Raw genomic sequence first — 15080 nt, 5'->3', positions numbered from 1 at the left:
CTACGTATTAAGATGGTACAGTATGGCTGCGGTCTTGCCCTCCCAGAGCTGGGGCTTAGGGAGTCTTGCCAGGCAGGAAAGTGACAGACCCACAGTTTGTACCAGATGCAGGGGCAGTTTGGAGAGTAAATTCTGCTCAAGTTCTTTCCTGCCTTTGGTCGTTTTCCAGTTCCTTCAAATAGTTGTTTTTAACGAACTTGTCTGATTTTTATAACTATCTGTGAGGGGAGGTGCTCCACCCTCTGCGTGTGACCATTATGGAAAGCCCATGCTCAGTTTTGCCTCAATTTTTTTCCCTCTGAAATCGTTTAATCCTCATTTTTGTACTCATGATTTCATTATGATAATTTTCAAACAGCAAATTTGTAAGAATTTACAGTTAACACCCATTTACTCACCCCCTAGATTCTACCTGTAATATGTTACTGTCCTTGCTTTATGACATAAATATCCATTCATCCATCCCTCTATCCAGAGAACCATCGTATTTTTTACATTTCAAAGTAAATTGTAGATATGAATATACTTCACTCTGAGTACTTCAGCATACATGTTATTTATTAGAGTTTGTTGTTCCTTTGTGATGTTTTTCCTTTTAGTGTAAAATATATATACTGGATGAACAAAACTCAAGTATACATTTACTGAATTTGTGACAAATGCATACACCTTTTCAACCCAAACACTTAGGGAAATATGGACCATTATCATTTCCCCAGAAAATTCCTTCAAGCTCCTTCATGCTCGCAGTCCCTTCCCCAACCCCTGTCCCCCTAGAGGCAACTACTGGATTTTTTCCACCTCAGATGCGATGCCTGTTCTAGGGTTTCATGTCACAGAATCATACAGTGTGTATGATAGTATAAGGGTTTTCATCCATCAAAGGAATTTCAGTTGATTGGTTGGAGGTTTGGGACTATTTTTGGCTCTTCTCCTAGTTTTTGATGTAAACTTTAGTAACAGTCTTTCTCTTTAAAAAAATCTTTGTTAATTTGTGAAAATGAGATTATCATCAGTAGTTAATGCTGAAACAGTAAGAGTATTAAAATAGTTTTTCATTATGTAAATGTTTTATGAAGTGACACACCATGGAATGGATAAGTGTGTACATACCACATAGTTTTTATCTACTGGTGACAGCTGCTTTGAAATAAAAATGCCCGATAGAATAATGGTGTTTGGGTCCCTCTGTATGACATAGATTAGGACATATCCTAGAATGAGGGACTGAATGTGACTGAAAGGCCAAACTAGTCCTTAAGACTTAATTGGGAAAGATTTGGGCATCCTCAAATGATAGTTTCGTCCTGGACCTGCAGTGTTGATGAAGGCTGCCTGCTGTGTTTACATGGAGACCATCAAGCCTGAGTTTACCATCTTTTGGTGGACTGGGTGGATGAGACTTGGTCACTTCTGGAGCTGCACTTTCATTACCGAGCTGAACACCACTGTACAGTAATATGTCAGTGGTGGTGATGTATTTGAGAAAACTTAGTGTGTGTAATTTTGTCGTAACTTCTGTTATAAACTTCTTGAATAAAAAGTTTTGAAGTAATTAATAAAAGCTTATTGGTTCTCTTAAGTGTGGCTTTTAATCTTTAGAGTAAATCTTTAGATTTAAAGGTTAGAATGTGCTTTTACTTACGAGGCAGTGAAGATAATTCTCTGTTATGGTGCAAATGTCCGGAAATTTGTTGAGACTGTTGAAGATGTATCCTCCTTTCTGTCTGCCCTTAGCCCCTACCTTTTCCCACTCGACTCTTATTTAAGTAAGAACATCTGAAAGGGGAGGAGGGCAGCATGGAGTTTTTTTTTTTTTTTTTTTTAAAGATTTTGTTTTTTCCTTTTTTCTCCCCAAAGCTCCCCAGTACATAGTTGTATATTCTTCATTGTGGGTCCTTCTAGTTGTGGCATGTGGGACGCCGCCTCAGCGTGGTTTGAGGAGCAGTGCCATGTCTGCGCCCAGGATTCGAACCAACGAAACACTGGGCTGCCTGCAGCGGAGAGCGCGAACTTAACCACTCAGCCACTGGGCCAACCCCCCAGCATGTAGATTTTTATGCAGAAATACTCTCATTATGAAAATGGAATCAGTTCATAAGTGGATTTTATTGGGAAGAGGAGGATAAAAAGCGTGGTCAAATTTTTGTATGGCATTTACACGATAATCATGATGGCCTTTTTTATTTTAGGACATATTGTGACTGCTACCAGGAATTTACCCAAATGGCAGTGTTTCCTTAGGTGCAGCTGACTTCACAGTGGACTTAGTGACGGGTGCCTTCTGTTTGCAGTGTCTGACTTTGTGTTGGGGGAGACAAACGGGTTTACTGTAGATTGGGATAGACGTATATGAAGAGGAGTGCATTGTCTTCTTAGGTAACTTAGAATGAGGTGGAGATCAGCTAAGTTGAAGGATGTTAAGAACAAGATAGAGTTTTCAACAGAAGAAATAATTTCAGTCAACTACTATGTGGGAAGATTCCATGGTAGCAAGTATAGATTGTACCTTTGAGGTCACATGTAAACAGCTGTAAATGTACTTGATATATTTTGGGACTTGGAATATGTAGTTACATTTTACATTAAACCCTGCAGTTGGTGGTGCTATGATTTTGGTGTTCTCCCTTATTCGTGGTAGATTAATTCATATTTCTATAGTTTACTGAAAGACAGTATTTGATTTCCACAGAAGACTTGGGAAATACACGTTAGGAAATTCCTGTCCTCAGAGGTGGTTTTAGACAGTCATTTAGGGACACCAGTGAAAGGAGTATCCTTTAAGCCACTTGTAATTATGTCCAGACTTTATATGTATGTATAGCAAGAAAAAAATACATTCTCTCATAATTTAAACACATTTTATATAGCCAGATTCATATCATAACTTTATTTTCATCAAAACATATGAAAATACTTAAAATCACAACTGCAGTAAATTACAGTTTCCCCAGGAAATAAATATAAAAGTATGCAATAATGGCTATAAAGAGAATATTTACGTACTTTTGCAGTTTCTTGGGTTTTCTCCCCCAGTCATTTAATGGGAAGTAAAATAGATTTTTTAAAAAATGTGCAAATTAGGTATACATATATATTTAACTCATGTATTACAGGAGGTCTATGTTCCTATATTTCGTAGTTGTCTTATTTTTTTCCTAGGATCAGAATTCAGGTGTTTTCAGTTGTTGCTGTTAATTATCTTTTCATCTGTTTGATATTTAATTTTTCTGTTTTTGAATGAACAACTTTATTAGCTATAAGATGCATGGAAAGGCCACATCCCAAAAGAGCAATAATCAGTATAATGGCTTTATTTAACTAACTGAAAGAAGTTTTTTCCCTAAAAGATTATTTTTCTTAGAAGTTAAAAAAATGTTCTCTAGAATACCCTTTATCTTAATGGATTGAAGAGCTGCAGGTAAAGATAATTTTCTGGATTTAAAACTCCTGTGGGACTTAAGTTGCAGATTTTGTACAGGGTTTCGACTTTCCAGCTTTGTGACTTTTGAACTGTAGCTCACTAAAGGAGTGACGTGGACTGTGAGACTGCGAGGGTCTGAGCTGCTTCCTGACGCTGGTTCTGGGAGGTGTACAGGGGCTGAGGAGTTCCAGCAGAAGAATTAGTCACAGGCTGTCCTTGAGCTAGCTCAAGATCCGGCCCTTTCCTCAGATCAACTGAAGGTCCCTGGAATGTGACAGCAGGAGGCAGGAACGTCCCCACAGTTGGCACTTCAGCTGAAGTGGGCCCCAGCTAGTGGTTCCCTTTGCCTTTGGTTGGGGCTTCTTTCCTCCAGCGGCGCTCCCTGCCCAGCCTCCCCTTTGATCCGTCTGTAGACTTTGTGACTGCTCAGGGTGTCCCTGAGAATTGAGGACGATGTTCATTTATCTATCTGTGTCTTTCTGCCCTTGACCTCTTCAGAGGATTTAGATGTGTAAAAATTAAAATGTCCATTGCTCCTCCTTCTGGTTTGCGCCATAGTTGATCCTGTTAGTTAAAAAAAGATTTGAATTCATAAAACTATATGGTTCTGGCCTATTCTTGAAAAATAAGGACGTATTGAGAATTAAGATTACAAACGTGGTCAGCACATGTTTAAAAAACTTCCCTTTCATGGGTTTGGAATACTGTCTCAAACAGAGGGCTTTGGAAGGCAGTTTAGAACTGGGTCTCACCTTTGAATCCCTCAGAGTCATCGCTGTCTCCAATATAGAATAACCCTGTTTCTAAGCAGGTGAGGTAGCTTTCTTCTGGGAGGACCTGTCCATGCTCAATGGTTCGCCAGAGAGCCACGAATGCATCTTAGCCTAGGTGTTTATGCTCTCAGAGAATCCTCCAGGATAAGTTACAATGAGACACATATGCTTACCTCTGGGACCAGGGGGACTGCACCTGTGGTGAATTGTAATCCTGATTCTTGATCCCTTCTGGAGTGGTTATTGTGAACAGTTTTTTCCAGAGTAGTATCTACTGTAATGTGTGCTGGAGCAATCTCCTGGGACATTTCATGCGTGAAAGCATTGGCTTTTTTCTCCATTTTGGTTCTCATTTATGGATGGCTTTCCTAACAGGTACGCAGTAAACATTTATGTACTACTTAAAAGTTGCTTTGACCTCTCCCTTTCTTTAAAGCTCTCACAGTTCTGATTGGCTATGCATATTTAACAGTTGTGATCAGGCTTTATTAACATCTGATTGATTATAGACTTATGGTTATGTGTTATAACATTGTAGTTGCAGCGCTCTTCACCCTTACTCAAATTGGCTGTTAGAAAAATGAATTTGTTTGGTAGGTTTCCTTCAGTTCTTTTTTTTTAGCTTTTTTGTGGAAAGTTTGAAATATACATAAAAGTAGAGAGAATCGGATAATGAACCCTAATTTCAACATTTTGCCTTTCTTGTTTAATCTGTTTCCTCTCTCCCAGATTTTTCCTTTTGCTGGAGTATTTTAAAGCTAATTCCAGACATCGTATAATCGTATAATTTCACCCATTGAAGTTCAGTATGTGTCCCTAAGAGATAAGAAATGTAATCACAATACCTTTATTATACCTCACATAATTGAAAGTAATTTAAAAATTTTTCTCTAGTAAAACTAGGTAATGTTTAATTTTTAAAGTTTCCCAATTTTCTTTTTAAAAAGCCTTTTACCTGTGGGTTGGCATATCTCTACAGTGTCTTCTAATCTTTAACTTTTCTCACTCCGTGCTTTATAGCCTTTCACTTTTATTTTTAAATCACAGTTTTTGTTGGTATTCTTGAAGAAACTATCACTTGTCTATAGAATTTCCCACATTCTGAATTTGGGCTAATTGTATCATGTGATGTCATTTTAATTCATAAGTTTCTTGAAACTGGTTGCCAGAAGCTCAGTTAGACTGAGGTTCACGTTAGGGGCAGGAGCACCTGCTGTTGGCTCCGCCGCCTCCTTTTAGGGACGGTGAGATAGTTGTTCAGGTGGCGCCGTGGTTCTTCCCTCTACTGGCTTTCGCAGCCGGTGGTGGTGGTTTCCTACATTGTATTAGAGTTGCAGAAACGGTGGTGATCTGATTTTATCATGCCTTCCGCACTTATTTGCTGGAGTTGTTGATTTTTTTAAAAACTATTTGGATACCCTGAAATGTAGCCTAAGCAGACAAGGTAGGATAAATGCATGATTCTTTTATTTAACCAGTTTTCAGAGTGGGTTAGTTGGTGCCCTAGCAGTATCCATTGGTGACTAAGTGAGAATTACTTTTTAGTGTCATAAACTCAGGATTTAAGATGACATGTGTATGTATGTAGTATGTATATATATGTGTGTGTATACACACACACACACACACACACACACATAACTGTTAACTTACTGCAATTATTATTCATTTCGGTGGTCAGATTGCCCTTTGTGGGTGTCTTTTGTATCCTTTGAAATGACTCTGGTAATTTTTTATAGTTTTCTTGTTTATAGGCACTATGAAATGTTCCAGGCTTGATTTGTACATTTCTTGCCAGGCCTGATAGCCACTTCTCTAAGGGGCCTTGATTCCTTTTAGTGGGAAATAATATTTAGAATAGTATTAATATGGATACTCTGGTAGTCAATGCTGGGATGTTATTGCTTCTGGGTCTTTTTAGGGTACAGAGATAGGAAATATGTATTTTGTAGAAAGAGAAAGATAAATCATGAGTTTATCCTGATACTTTTTTTTTTATTGAGTTAATGATAGGTTACAATCTTGTGTGATTTCAGTTGTACATTAATGTTTGTCATTCGTGTTGTAGGTGCACCATTTCATCCTTTGTGCCCACCCCCCACCCCACCTTTCCCCTGGTAGCCACTAATCTGTTCTCTTTGTCCACATTTTTAAATTCCTCATATGAGTGGAGTCATACAGAGATTATCCTTCTCTAACTGGCTTTCACTTAACATAATTCCCTCAAGGTCCATCCATGTTGTTGCAAATGGGATGATTTTGTTCTGTTTTACAGCTGAGTAGTATTCCATTGTGTATATATACCACAGCTTCTTTATCCATTCATCAGTTGATGGGCACTTAGGTTGCTTCCATGTCTTGGCTATTGTAAATAATGCTGCAATGAACATTGGGGTGCATAGAACTTTTGGAATTGCTGACTTCAAGCTCTTTGGATAGATACCCAGTAGTGGAATGGCTGGATCGTATGGTAGTTCTATTTTTAATTTTTTGAGGAATCTCCATACTGTTTTCCCTGATACTTTCTATTTAAATTTAAAATTAAAATGTTTTACTTCTTTGATTTTATATTTGTATCTCATTTCTCTTATGCTTAAAATCTTGGTTGTTAACATTAGCATATTTATGTAGTTGCTTCATCATTCATGTTTATGAAATTTGTATATAGTTTCAGAATAGCAACACCAACCTTTAGCATTAATCAAGACCTCTGAATGCATTTGAATATGGCTTCTTTATTTCATCTTAGTTTTATTTATATTATTAAAAACAGTTTAAGATTTCATTGCAGCTCTTTTTTTCCAGAGGATATGTCATACCTGGGATGTGCAGTCAAATTTCTGTGTTTTAGAGTCCCTTACAACTCTTCTCTAAGGGTATACCACCACTTTGAAAGTTAGGCTTGTTTCACTTTTGCTTTTGACTGGTATGGAGCAGTGGGAACTCTCAAACACAATTGATGGGAGTATAAATTTGTAGATCTGCTTTGGACAATAATTTGGTAGTACTTAATAAAATTAAACATGCACTTTGACCTAGTGGTTCCATTCCTAGGTGCACACACAACAGAAATGGATGCACATGTGCACCAAAAGACATCTATGAGGCTGGTCATAACAGCATAGTTTGTATAGCCCCAGACAGCCCACTGTTCATCAAGAGTACATTAATATAATGGAGTACTACCCAACAATGAATATGAAACCACATGCCACAACATGGGTGCTTTTCGCAAAATAATTTTTGAAAAATGCTAAGCCGCAAAGAGAGTATGTACTTTGTGATTCTCTTGTAAATTTCAAATAATAATAATAATAATAATAATAATGATGATAAAAGTATGGTTTTGAATCTCAGTGTTCAAATGTACATGTGTATATAGTTCTCAGTGTGGCTCACCCTGACCACCTTATTTAAATGCTGGAAACTGCACTCTCCCATCTGCACATTTGCTATTCTTCGTACCCTGCAGAACTTGGTAATTTTTAAGATAACATCTATCACTTTACAACATACTGTATAATTTAATTACTTATGATTTTATTGTTATTTCTCTCCCACAATGGAATATAAAACTCCATGAGGACAGAAAAGTGAAGTAACTATGTGTGTGTGTGTGTGTTACACTAGAGCTGCTGCAAGCTGGTTGATACTATATATTGGTAGCTTGAAACCAAATATTGTGGGTATATTTATGCTACAGAAATCAGCAACAACCACAAGTTGGGGCTTCTCCCCCTCACTCCCTGCAGAGCCAGTTGTTAGATGTTTACCAGCACACCCTACACACGTATATCCCTGTCTTTACACACACTGAGGGATTGATGGGGTCCAGGACAGTGCTTGGCATAGAGTAGGTACCCACTAAATAATTGTCACATGAACAATTGGGAGTAACCCTTTTGGGATGGGTTTTTGGTGATTGGAAATGTTGCTAGTTTATAGGACTTAGGTTTGTGATTTTTATTAGTGAAGAGGCTTTGAGTTGCAAATGGCAGAAACTCACCTCATGCTAGCTAAAGTGAAAAAAAAAAGAATATATCATTTTATGTAGTTTGGAATATATTTAACAAATAAAAGGTACCAGTTGATATCTGGAAATGAGACTCTAGAAAATCAATCAAGAAAAAGAGAGAAGTACAAATAAATAAAATTCCTAAAGGATAAATGATAAATCTAATAATTCTTTCATCCACCCTTGTTTAAAAGTGCAAGAAATTAAAAATAAAACTCCTAGTTTCCCGCCACCCCAAAACCTCCCTTAGTAGTTACTCTACATTCCTCCTTACTCTCAACCCTAGGCAACCACTGATCTTTCTGTTGTTTTATAGATTTGCGTATTCTGGACATTTCTTTTTTCTTTCTTTCTTTTTTTTTTTAAAGATTTTATTTTTCCTTTTTCTCTCCAAAGCCCCCCAGTACATAGTTCTATGTTTTAGTTGTGGGTCCTTCTAGTTGTGGCATGTGGGATGCCACCTCAGCATGGCCTGATGAGCGGTGCCATGTCTGCGCCCAGGATTTGAACGGGCGAAACCCTGGGTTGCCGAAGTGGAGCACACGAACTTAATTACTCAGCCATGGGATCTATTCTGCACATTTCATGTAAAAGGAATCATACAATATGTGGTCTTTTGTATTTAGCGTATTGTTTTCAAGGTTTGTTGATGTTGTAGCCTGTGCCAGTATGAGTCGTTTTCGTTGCTGAATATGTTCTGTAATAAATACATTACGTTTGCTTTTAGGTTGTTAGCTTGCCAAAACCTTGCTTATTTTTCTGTCCTCTGGCAGCAGTTTTCTGCGGGTGCAGAGCTGGGGTTCTCAGCCTCTGTCTTGTTCCCAGAGTTGGCAGGTAAATACCACAGGTAAAAGTAGCTCGGAAGACCGGCTCAGCCTGTGTGGCTCCTCATGCGCTGAAGTCTCAGGCCCTCTTGTTCTCGCTGCCTGACCAGCTCTCTGATTATTGTATTCAGTGCACTTCTCACATTTTTCTGAGGAAATGCTGTTCTACTGCCACTGTTGCGTCCATCTTGGATGCAGAAATCTCAAATGTATTTTTTCACGACAATTGTTAGAGATTAATTTCCTGATTTTAGTCAGTCAGCCGTTTAAAGACTCCCCTCCCCTTTGCAGCTGTGTGGCCCTGATGGGGCTCCGTGTGGCTGTGGGTTTGAGTGCTGCTGCTGTTATTCAGGATCTTTGGACTAGAATCCGAATGAATGATTGTATGATTTCTCCTGTGTCAGAGGAGGCGGAAATATCCCTAATTGAGCGTTGATTTTGCTAACGCATTTTTAGGGCTTGCTTCCTCTATTTAAATTCAAACATTTATGAACTCCGGAGTTTGCTGGTCCAATGTAAAAAATGCATTATAACTGTTTCAAATAAAATAGATAAAGCTTTGACATTTTAGTTACTGTAGTCTGGTCCTTGAAAAAGAAGCATTAAATATCTTTATTGTTCTCAGAAGGAAACTTTTAAAATTGAGTGATTGTATTTAACACGCTTTGGGAAGAAATATTGCTAGTCTCACAAAGCCCTAGGTCATATGCCCTGGGTGCGGGGGGCCTTGGGCCTGAGGCTGGGGCCGGTGGGAGAGAGAGTGTGGGACTGCATATGTGTAGGCAGGGCCAGGACTCTGGTGAGGCGTTGTGGGGCTGCCAGGAAACTCAGTAATCAAGATAGTTTAATGCAGTATTTTTAAAAATAATAAATTAATGCAAAAAATCCATGATGAACAAGATACCAAAATTTTAAATAAAGATCAGTATTAACTCATTTTTGCTTTTGCCTTGTGCTCTAATGCACAACACTGTTCCTTATTCTCTCTGTACTTCTACTTACTTAGGGTTTAATTTGCTCATGTTTCTTGTTTCTTGAGGTAAAAACATAGACAGTTGATGTTTTTACCCTTTAAATATAAGCACTTAAAGTTATAAATTTCCCTCTAAGTACTCTTAGTTGCATCCTGACGATTCTCATGTTCTGTTTTTATTATGATTCTTTTCTAAACATTTTCTCATTTCCCTTTTGATTTGTTATTTGACCTGTGGTGTGTTATTTAGAAAGGATTGTTAACTGCTACATATTGGGGGCTTTACTAGATATTGTTTCTTTAAAATAGTTACTTTTTAGGTTCATTTATTATTTTGAACAGAAATATACATGGTACAAAATTCAAATGAGTATGCAATGAATCGTAAGTCTTCCTCTCTTTAAACCTGCTTTTTTCCTACTCAGTTCTCTCTCTAGAAGAGTCTCTGTTCATAGTTGTGTAACCTTCCAGAGGTGTTCTATGCTTACATAAGGAAGTGCATGTGTACATGTATTTTTCTTCTGCTTTACCCCCAATTGTCACACTAGACAGACTCTTCTATACCTTTTTTTATTACTTAAAATATATATTTTGAAAATCTTTGTATTTTAGGACTGTGAGTTGCCTTACTCTTTTTTATATTGTTTTTTTCATTAATGAGTATTTTGCAGTGTCAGTGAAAAATTTTCAGCAGACATAATTTTCCAAACTTTATTAACTCGTTCCTCTTCTATTGAACATGTAGGCTGTTCCAGGTTTTTCAGTATTGCGAATAAACCTGTGGATCCTTTAAGCCTTAAAGTGCCTTAAACCTTAAGGGAGATTATTAGCGCTTTCATAGACCAGTCTACCAGAAGCTGAAATGGTGGGGACTGTGACTTCCGTGCTTGTCTTCTGCTGGGCTCTGCAATTTTTAGGGGCTGAGACTCCGTCCCAATTATTTTGGGATCCCTAGTGCTTAACTCATTGCACCAGCACAGAAAATGCAGAGTAATGCACTAACAATGACTTTCTTTCAAAGCCATTCATGTTTGTAATGCTTCTTAGAACAACTGTGAAAGGTCGATGCTCTTTTTTTTTTATTGAGGTTATGATAGTTTACAACATTGTGAAATTTCACTTGTACATTATTATTTGTCAGCGCCCCTTCACCCTTTGTGTCCACCCCCCAACCCACTTCTCCCTGGTAACCACTAAACAGTTCTCTTGTCCGTGTGTTTGTTTAAGGTAGATGCTGTTTTTAACTTTAACTGATGAGAAAACCAAGTTACAGAGAGAGGTTAGAAAAAAATGCCTGAGGTCATGTACCTAGTATGTGGCCAGGTTGGCGTTCAGGAAATACTTGAAATAAACGGAATGTACACCACTGGGCTTTGAGCTTTGAGATGAAATGATCTGGGCTCTGGAGCCCCACGTGGCTTTGCCGTTTACAAAGTCTGACTTATCCCAGGTCCTTTACCTCTCTACGCCTGAGTTTCCTCTTTCTTGAAAATGGTCTGTCAGTCATCATCTCAAAGTTATTAGGGATTAACTTTTTTAAAGAGTCACGTAAAGCCCCCTTGCACAGTGTGGGACAGGTGTGGCGTCCTCAGTCAAGGACTGGTTATTGTCTTTCTCTTCTCCCTGCCTCTGGCACTTGGGGCACATTCCTAACATCTCAAAGCATTTTTTCCTCATCTACAAAAGTAGACATAATTATATCATATTTGCTGATTTGTTGTAAAATATAAATGAGATTCACTCTTTTAAAGTGGTTTTAACATTCTTTAAAAGTTTTTTTATTGTGATAAAAAACATAAAATTTATCTCAACCGTTTTTAAGTATAGACTTGAGCAGTGTTATGTTCACATTGTTGTGAAACCGATGCCCAGAACTTTTAATCTTACAAGTCTGAAACTCCGCACCTATTAAACAAACTCCCCCTTTCCTCCATTCCTGGTAGCCACCATTCTACTTCCTGTTCCTATGAGTTTGACTACTTTAGACACCTCAAATAAGTAGAATCTTACAGTATTTGTTTTTATTTCACTTCACATAATATCACTCATGTTGTAGTGTGTGACAGGATTCCCTTCCTTTTAAAGGCTGAGTAATATTCCATTGTGTATAGACACCACATTTTACTTCTCCCGTCAACCATCGATGGACACTTGGTTTGCTTTCACCTCTTGACAACTGTGAACAATGCTGCTATGATCATGTGTGCAAATATCTGTTCAAGACTCTGCCTTCACTTCTTTTGGGTGTAGACCCTGAGTGCAATTGCTGGGTCACATGGGAGCTCCATTTTTGATTTTTTGAGGAACGTCCGTACTGTTTTCCGTAGCAGTTGGACTGTTTTACATTCCCACCAGCGGTGCACAGTGGTTCCACCTCCTGGCCAACATTTGTTATTTTCTGGTTGTTTGTTTTAATGGTAATCATCTTAAAATTTTAGGTATAATTGAAAAAATGTCTCCATAAATTACTTGCTAAGTTGGAATAATATCTGTTGATACCAGTGTGACAAAACTAAGAGCGTAGAGAAGGGAAATTGACAAAACCAGCCACTGTGTGGCTGTGTTTGGGAAGAAGAGAAGTGATCTCATTTATGGCTCTGCTCAGAATATGACTGGAGTAAGCAATGGACTCATTCTAGATGCAACTGCTATTTCTTGGAAACAGAACAGAGAGTCAAACTGTAGGAACAGTTTCCTTTTTCAGGTCATAGTGAGGGGTAAAGTGTGGATTGCTGATTTTTCACTCTCTGGCCGAGGTGTGTAGTTTGTAGAGTAGACTCATGTTCGCCACCAGGGGGCCTCTGCACACCAGCCCACCTTCCTGCTAGAGCTGTGTGACAGCCCCTGTGAAGCCCGGTTTCTAACAGGCAGCCCGGAGGTGGTCTCTGCTTAAGGTACATGGCATGGAAAGGCAGTCCTCTGGTACTGTTGCTATTTGCTAAATAAGGCAAGTGATCAGAGTAGGGATAAATTGGATGCATAGGTTTAAAAAAAATTTACGGTGATGAAATGATGAAGTAAGTTGGATGTGTCTATGCATGTTCAGTAAAATAAAAACTTCAGAGTTGATTTGAGCACTGTTAACATTAAAATGAAAAGCTACTTGATTGCGTTTTGATATTTGTGTTATTTTGGTCAATGTAAACGAAAAACCCTCTGTTTTAGAACCTATATAGTTAGGAGGAAAGTTTCGGTGAGTTTCTTGTCCTGTCCTCTGTTACCATGCCTCTAGCACTATATTTGGGAAACCAAAGTGGTATTGTATTACAGATTTCAGGACCCTTTTTATTTTTCTTTTAAACTTGTTGGTGATTAACCTCCCGACAGTTTCTAAACCTAGAATTTAGCTTTGATGTCCTATATGGCAAAACAAATAAGAAATGGCCATTAATTATTGTCTGTGAAAATACTCTAGTTCAATACTGTTTAGATTAGTAATAATTTCAGGATTTTCTGCTTTTTAGAGTTGCACTTTCCCTTCCATTTCATCTATCTCACTGTTGCTTAATTCAGCGGTTAAATTTGTTTCCTAGTGATTTTGATGCGTCTCTCAGGTACCGGTCACATGTCCAGCATGTACTGCGACGGCTTTTATCTGAATTTGTACTGGGGCAGGATTGCTGACACCAGAGGACTGTCACATGAGCTGCAGGATTTGGTGAATTAGCCTGTTGCCCAGGGATGAGAGCAGCTGGTCCAGCTCATGTTCTTTCTCTGGGCACGTTTCTTCTCTTCCTTCCTTTGTCCCTTTGGACCTCACTGTGATTCAGGCATCCTCTGTAGGCCAAGTGAGGCCTGACTCTCTCTGGAAACCATTGCAGCATTTGGAGGTAGATGATGTCATAGGTGGTGTGTGGTCTGGCTGGGGTTCAAGTGCAGGCGCGTCTCCCAGCCCTGCCACTAACCAGTTAGCTGTGATATTAGTATGTTACTTAATTTCTCTGTTCCTCAGTTTGTTCACATGTCACATCATCTACCTTCACTGGTTGTTAGAAGTATTAATTGAGAAAATAGGTGTAAGGTACTGTAGCAGATTGGTGAGCAACGTAGACTGGAGCCTGACTGCCTGAGTTTGATTTACAGCTTTGCTACTTAAAAGTTCTGTGACCTTGAACAAGTTACTTAGCTCTCTGTGCTTCAGTTTCTTCATCTGGGAAATGGGAGTAAGGGAATCTACCTCATGGGGTTGGTTATTAATAACTAAATGAGTTAGGATTTTAAAAATACTTAGAACAGGACTTGGCACATAGTAAACATTAACTTGGTATCATCATTATCATCATTTTTCACTATTATTAGTGTTGCTAGTGTGCTGTTTTGTAACTGGCACATAGTCAATACTCAATAAGTGATACTGTCATTGTCCTCGTTTTACAGATGAGGAAACTGAGGTTCAGGCTGGTGAAAGATTCTTTCTTTGTCTCACAGATAGAACTGGGGCTGCTTTGTGTCTTCCTGTGACAAACTCACTGCCTTCCTCAGCTTCCCCGGAGTGCCTCCAGAGAAACAGAAGGGAGGTAGGGTAATTGTTAGGAAGCCTTGCGAGGAAAGCAAGTAATACCAATACCATCAACTTTTGGAGAATGTTGTTTGAGACCTATTGTCTGTTTGTCTTGAGAAGGTGATTATATCCTTTATTATGACTAAATTTCTTTAGTCCTTACCAAGTCATAATTTTTGTTGGTAGAGTAAAATTTTCAGAAAAATTATTTCTGTTTTTATGGTGGAAGTAGTGAGACACAGTGATGTAGAACTGGTGATTCTGTGAGTCCTAAAGGAAGTAAGCTTAGGATACCTGACTTTTGGAAATTAGGGTATATTGTAATTATCAGGTGCTAATGGAGGCTACCATGTTATGAAAGTGTTGGTTTTATTTAAATCTGTAACTCTTGATTAAGGCAAATGTAAAAGAGGTAAGAGAAGATAAATTTTGAATTATGTATGTATAATATGAATTATATTTTTCTTTTACATTCCTCCTGTTGGCTGGTCTAAAAGCATTTACTAGCGCTTTAGTTTTTGAAGAAGTGGTATCCTCAAGTTTTGGTATTACTTAAGGCAAGCAGATAAA

General features: G+C 38.3%; 1 protein-coding gene across 22 annotated transcripts in view; it reads left to right on the top strand.

Annotated features, from left to right (window-relative positions):
• PTK2 (protein tyrosine kinase 2) overlaps positions 1-15080 on the top strand; it is a 278805-nt gene that overhangs the window by 50495 nt on the left and 213230 nt on the right. For 9 of the 22 annotated variants that reach the window (XM_070481682.1, XM_070481674.1, XM_070481669.1 and 6 more), the window contains one exon: positions 14438-14526. The exons of the other annotated variants lie outside the window; for them this stretch is intronic. The gene's annotated coding sequence lies outside the window, so the exon portion shown is untranslated. The remainder of the gene's footprint in view (positions 1-14437; positions 14527-15080) is intronic. 22 annotated transcript variants of the gene reach the window in all.

This window comes from Equus asinus, chromosome 12, assembly GCF_041296235.1.
Source record: "Equus asinus isolate D_3611 breed Donkey chromosome 12, EquAss-T2T_v2, whole genome shotgun sequence".
Lineage (NCBI taxonomy): Eukaryota > Metazoa > Chordata > Mammalia > Perissodactyla > Equidae > Equus > Equus asinus.
The sequence above is the reverse complement of the archived record's forward strand: the minus strand, read 5'-3'. Positions and strand labels throughout refer to the sequence as shown.